The 7,113-nt window shown below is 39.9% G+C and overlaps 1 protein-coding gene across 3 annotated transcripts in view; it reads right to left on the bottom strand.

Moving 5' to 3' along the window:
* The window catches only part of CLVS1 (clavesin 1), a 47,694-nt gene extending 43,686 nt beyond the window's left edge, over positions 1-4,008 (bottom strand). For 2 of the 3 annotated variants that reach the window (XR_011855699.1, XM_072151838.1), the window contains exon 1: positions 3,758-4,008. The gene's annotated coding sequence lies outside the window, so the exon portion shown is untranslated. Of the gene's footprint in view, positions 1-3,553; positions 3,699-3,757 lie in introns of those variants that run through there. The other variant, XM_072151839.1, reaches the window with a different exon arrangement.
* Positions 4,009-7,113: the final 3,105 nt, after the last annotated feature.

The following is a 7,113-nucleotide window of genomic DNA, read 5'->3' on the forward strand; positions in this document are numbered from 1 at the left end:
TAATTTCAACCTGGTGTTGGTATGGTCAGATCTTCTCATGAATAGCTTCTCTTGTCAGCACACTGCAGTGCTCTCTGCCTCCTGCCCCTCCCTCCTGCATTATAAAGCCAGCCCAGTGTGCAGACAATTACTCTACAAGCTACAGGCAAGATATGGTCTTTATAGCAGAGTTTGCATAGATGAGTGTCATTGTGTTTTATATCTAATGGATCTCATCATCTCTCATCTGTTTCATCTCTCTTTTTCTTTGTGTCAGATGCTAGTAGAATGTTCAGAACCTAAATAAAAGTGTGGATAAACCCTGTACTATGACAATCTAAGCACATTGTCAGCACACAGCCTCTCATGGCACTGGAGGGATCATGAAGTGTTTGCTTACATTCCCCGCCCACACTCTTGATTCTTACAATCCATACCGAATCTACAAGGGTTACAGTGGTTGCAATTGCAACTGTTCCCAAAATTCATTGGGCCCACAATCCTCTCTCAAAAAATGTTGATCACTTTTGATGTCTGGCAGCTTAAGTATTTTAAATCATTTTAACCCTTGCATTCAGCGGCGCCGGGCACTATGTTAAGCTATGTGAATGCAGCCTAAAAGTTGGCAAGCACTGCAGTACATAGCCCTCCGAATGCCGGACCAAGCCTACATCGATCTGGCATATACCTGAGGAAGGGGGGTCCAAGCTACTCCCCTCTCCTAAGCCTCTTCCTTGGACTGCCCCTCCCACACCACTAGGTTTTACGCTAGTCACCACCTCCTCAGACCGCCTCCTCATGAATACGCCAGACCGCTGTAAGTTTGTTCCCGCTTTCGGGCGGCTATGTACTTCAGTGTTTGCTCAGTTTATCGGTATGTTCCAATTAAACTAGCAATATAACACTGCTATTACTGGGGTAGGGCTACGGAGCGCCTTACTTAAGTAAGCAGCTCCAAGTGAGGTTGTTGCAGGTGACAGGTCCTCTGTATATATAGTATATCTCCCAAACATTTACATTTGGTAGAATTAACATATATCTTTGGAGAGCTGTTTCATCTTGAAGTTTGATGTAAAGTTAATGTATGCTGGCAGTCCCCGACTTAAGGACACCCTAGCACTGATGACCCCTAGTTACAGATGGACCTCTCTAGCCACTGTGACCTCTGGTGCAGCTCTCTGGATACTAACAAGTTACTGAACTTTAGCCCCAGGCTACAATGATCAACATAAGAATTTTCAATGGTGTCTGCAATGAAGCATTATTGTTAATCCTTGTTCCCGTGACAACACAAAATTGGAGTGTTACATTTACTTATACCAGTTCTGACTTATATACGAATTCAACTTAAGAACAAAACTACAGAACCTATCAAGTATGTGGCATGGGGACTACCTGTACAGTTAATGGTTCATTATAGTATTCAGTAAGGCATGTTTGAAATTCATGTGTTTTCTAGTTAATGTTTTAATAGAATTACAATAATGTCCCTTTAAAAAAATGTATCTGATTGTACTACTGGCCCTCAGCATTTTGTCTTGACAATGTTTCACTCTACATTTTTCACTATATCTCTGACATGTAGTGGGTCCAGGCATGGAATGAAATGTCATCATGTTAAACCGGTCATGTGGGAGGGGCCTGTCAAAACTAGAATGACAACAATGTGCTAGCAGCATGATTTAAATTTTTGCAAAAATAATACAAACACATTAGAACGTCCATCTGTCTATACACCTACCCCTCTCACATCCATCTGTTCTCTTGTAGGGGTGTGGCAGAGGCTTTGTGGTCACGTGTCAGTCATCAAAAAATCTACATGGGATCTAGAGGTTTCCTTTTAGGTTCCCTTCACATTAAAAAACAAAATATTCATAACATGTTCCAAATACTAACAATAACACAAACCACAAAGTCATTTTAAGCATTACCCAAAATACAATATACAGGCAGTCACCTACTTACACCCAACTTACAGACAACCCCTAGTTACAACCCCTAGTTACAAATGGACCTCTAGATGTTGGTAATTTACTGTACATTTAGTCCCAGCCTACAATAAACAGCTATAACCTTATTAAATGTGTCTCTAGTTAAGATTTATTGTTAATACTGGTTCTCATGACAACCCAAAATTTAAAAAATCCAATTAATATTAAGAATAATTCTTTATTTATATAGCATCTACAGATTATGCAGCGCTGAACAGAGCTTGCCAAATTGGTCCCTGTCCCGGTGGACAACCTAACAGTATGTTTTTTTGAAGTGTGGGAGGAAACCGGAGGACCCAGAGGAAACCCATAAAAACACGGAGAGAACATAGAAACTCTTTATAGATGTTCACCCCAGCGCTGAAGGGCAGAAGAGCTAACCATTCAGCCACCATGCCACCCAATTGTCACACAGACCAAAAAAAATATGGTTGGGGTTATAATTATAAAATATACAGTTTCGACTTACATACAAATTCAACTTACAAAACCTAAAGACTGCCTGTATAGGATAAAACTATTTGTATACAGCTGTATGATGTGAGTTCATCAATGTCAAACTCAAATTTCTAACAAAATAAAAGGCAATAAAGATCCTCCGGAAGGTCTACAGGTTATCACCTCACTCTCTTCTGTATTCGGCCATCGACTATAATATGAAGATGTGACCAGTGGCTTAACTAGAAGCTGATGGGCCCCGGTGCAAAGTCTGTGCCGGGCCCCCGACTATAATGTATGGTTTATAGTAATAGTCTTCTCATATGAGAAAGTGACACCATAAGGGCCCCCTAAACCTCTTGGTGCGATCGCAACCTCTGCACCCCCTAAAGTGGGGGATGTAACTCTATATTTAGACACGGGGTGCATGATGAGGCATTATTGAAGACAAGATCCCTAGAATAAGACCTGAGCTGTGATTTATAAGGCCTTAGATTGTAGAAATAGATACTGTGTATACAGATTTTCTCCAACATCTAGAAGGAGATTACGTTTTTCTTGATTTCCATAGCTATAAATATCATCAGAAATTCTATAGAAATCAATAATGATTACAAATCATATTTAATCCTAAAATATAAAAAATATAATAGCCAGTCTATAGGGGTTATATAGAAACCTATATGTAACTACATACATTTAGGAGGGTTAAGGATATCATGAGCGATTGTCTTTTAAGTAATATCCATACTATCGGAACTTACTTTCGCATCCTATGAATAGGCATCACCTAAGACCTTGTCTTTGTAGCATCATCTTTGTTTCCTCTAATCTGCATTAACCCATTCACTTACAAAGACCTAGGATTACCAGCGGCATCTGTTTTTCTAACACATTCGTCTACATAATTAATCTTCCCACCAGCTTTCCCCCTTAACCATTGCACACAATCACTTTTGCCTATGACTTAACCCCTTCACTGCTCACTGCCTTTGTCTTACATTGGTCATAGACAACCTTTCTGTTTCTCGGATAAGATGTATAATAAAATGGGCATCACATCTATTGGCTTTATGAGAACCCATCATATTGTATATTGATCACAGCGATTGCTATGTCAGGGTTTGTGCTTTCTGCTGACTCACCAGAACCCTCAGCATGTCCTGGTGCTGAACTCCCATGCCTTTTGTCTCCTTAGCAGCATAAGGCTTGTGTGTGGCGGATTATGCAGAGCATTGTTGTACAGGGAAGGCTGCATCTGAGACATTGCAGATGGGAGCTGTCCGTGCGCTGAAGTGCTGAAATGCTGCAGCTACATACAATCCTGACATTGGATTATCTCCACATACCTGTTACGCTTTAAATCCGTGCGGAAAGAACCAAGCTGTCCATCTTGGATATGGAAATATAAGCTGTCAGCATAAGTCAAGTTACCAGAATAACGTCTTCAGCAATATGCCAGAAGGCTAGCGTGCCAGAGAATGAGATGGAAGGAGGCAGTGAAAGAGTCCTCCCCGGCAGTGCTTGTCTTCAAGGCAATAGAGGGAAGAAAAAAAAAACCTTTGCTTGCAAGAGCAGACCCACCCCTGGTATCTCATTGGATCATCTGAAAATGTAGAACAGATATTCAAACTGAATTTCACATTTCTTGGTACAGTCGCATATGTGCAGAAAAGATCAGCAGGGAATTTATTAATATAAACAGTCTAAAAAAACTAATATGTATCTTCTAAATCACATCAATATGATCATATGAAGGCAATTTCATTTAGTTTATGCTCATATTTAGACATGATTTCATACATTTTGCTTCTGTCTGTCGTCTAAAATTAACCTGATTTTACCCTATTAACCCTATTAAACTACTGCGTTTCCCCGAAAATAAGACAACGTCTTATATTAATTTTTGCTCCTAAAGAAGCACAAGGTCTTTTTTTCAAGGGACGTCTTATTTTTCCATGAACAAGAATTTGCTTTTATTGTTGAACAAAACATCCTTATAACTTTCCAAACTCAGAATTTCATGCTGAATTTCTTGTGACTCCATTTCTATTGGTATCTTTGGCCCCAATCTCTCATGTTTACCACTTTCATTTAATGAGCCCTTCCAGGTCGCTGCTTGTATGGCAACAGTCAGTGATTTTATCCCATGAATTTTTCCCCCATGTCCCAACCTGTGCAGTGTCTAAAATATCTACTAATGCCAATGTGTGACGTGGGAGGCGATATAGCAATGACAGCTGCTAGGTCTTATTTTCAGGGGAAGCCTTATATTTTTAAGCTTGAACAAAATTGTACTAGGTTTTATTTTCAGGGGATATCCTACTTTAGGGGAAACAGGGCATTAGCCCGCTCAAGTCCCTCTGGAATCCCCTATGGAATTTCACCAGTTTACCTATAAAAAAAATTCTCCTCCAAAGTCATGTAAAAATGAGCATAGAAGAGTCATAGATTGTCTGTAGCACTTCCTGGCATTGGATTATCCAGCCACACTTACGCTCTTAGTATACGTGACGTGAACTGCCAGGCAGTTAACATCAAGCCTTGGCATCCGCTGTACAACATTGCTTGATGATCCCACTCCCCTCCAATATGTTCTTGTTTGTGTGTGAAACATCAAATAGCTGCTTATTAATGTATACTTTTCTACTGTTAGTTCTGGCCCCAGGCATTAAGGATAGTAGAAATATTACATTGGGGGCAGATATTTCACCAACGGTCCAAAACTTGACCAGCCCACCAGGATTACCCCTTGTTAAAGGGGTGTTCCCACAAAGACAAGTTTCTTAAATGTACTCAGGATAACAAAATAACATATTCTCTAATTCAATGTCATTAACAAATATACAGCATTTCACAGATATAATTCAGTATGTGTTGTAGGTGAGATAAAGCACTGTCATGTGCATGTGTAATATGCATCTCATGGCATGTCTCATCTCTCTTTCTATGTGTCAGATAGTAGTGAATGTTCAGAAGGTGGATGAAAGTGTATATAAACCTGTACCCTAATAATCTAACCATGTTGTCAGCACACAGCGTCTCACAGCACAGAGGAATCATGAGAGCCCCTGCCCACACTCTGGAATTTTACACTGATCATCACTGAGTGATAGGAGCTAAAATAGTAATAAAACTGAGTAAAATTAGAAAGTAAGGGGGTAACATGAGGCATCAGAACGGTATACTTACCTATGGATCCACTACTACTGTCTATCTACACTAGGTTCCCCAACTATACCAAACCTTACAGAATTTGAACGTATTTGTCTTAGGGGTTTGCACTCTAAAGGGCTCCTCTCAGACCTATACACTTGGCTTATGACCCAGACACACCCAGACTCGAGCAATCATACACATATGTCCAAGTGGTAAGATTGGTTCGGTAAGACACTCTTGAGATCAGACTGGAAAATTATGTGGGATAAGGCCCTGAAGGGCTCACTATAGCCACTATAGGGCCACTATATACCATGTATTTCAGGAATGCACAGCCATACAATCTTTTTAGGGAAGGGTTCACCTGGTGGCAGAAAAAAACATCAGGGGTGGAGCTGGTCAAAGACCCGACTGTATTTCTCTTAGGACTCCCATCCCTCGGAGCTAGGAAGGGTACCAACAAAATTATTTCTCCATATTCTACGTGCAGCAAAGACCCATATCCCAAAGACCCTTACTGGAGACTTACAATGTTCCCCTCAATGTTAGACCATTACTCTCGTATTATGCATTTACGACCAATAGAGTATATGACAGCGTCCATACAAGAAACCACAGACCAGGTCCTCAAAGTCTGGTCCTTGTGGGATGCTGTTGGAGACAACCAACCTGTATTTTAACGCTTTGCTTCCTCCCGTGGTTATCCCCTGTCTTCATGGAGAGATCCGTGGTAATGTTCTTATTTCTTTCATTGTTTTCCTGAGTTTATTTTTTAAGTTTTGTGTTTTTGAATCACATACTGCATGATATACAAATGAGAGTGGTCATAAGAGTACAATAGAGCCTTGCCTTCACAAGACCACATACATGGTTTCTACACTGAATAAGAAAAACTCCACAATACTTTTCTACTGAAATCTTTGTTGCTTACCCTATGTGCTAAAACCAGTGGTCCTGTGTGACCTAAAAGATCACGGATCTACACTAAAATATGGTATATGCTTATACCACAAATGCAGTCATATGATGAACTTTTAGTGTAAAAGTTTTTATTTCTTTATAAATAAAAAAAAGTAAGTTGGAAAAAAAAGAAAGTAAGGGGGTTAAAAAATTATCTTTATTGTGTAAACATCACTAGGGGGTTGATATTTGAGAATTTTCTTACATGGGCAAACCCCTTAAGTCGAGGGCCTATCCACCCCTCTGCAACACTTCCTATACAATCCTCTTCCCACTTGGTATCTTTCAAAATCATATTATTATTATTTATACAGCACCATTAATTATTATTTATAAAGCACCATTAATGTCATGGTGCTGTACAATCAGTAAGGGGTTCACTTTACCATAGGAAACACTAGAAGAGGCTACTCGCTGGCTGAGGGGGTGTTACTGCTCCAACTAGGCCGAGCAGCCTTTCTAGTGTTTCTGTGATTTTGAGGGACCCAAGAGGTCAAGTACCTTAAGGACTGAATACTTTGTAAAAGTAATACCGTATTTTTTGGACTATAAGGCGCACAAAAAATCCTTTGATTTTCGCAGAAAT

This window comes from Engystomops pustulosus, chromosome 5 (genome assembly GCF_040894005.1).
Source record: "Engystomops pustulosus chromosome 5, aEngPut4.maternal, whole genome shotgun sequence".
In the NCBI taxonomy this organism is placed as follows: Eukaryota; Metazoa; Chordata; class Amphibia; order Anura; family Leptodactylidae; genus Engystomops; species Engystomops pustulosus.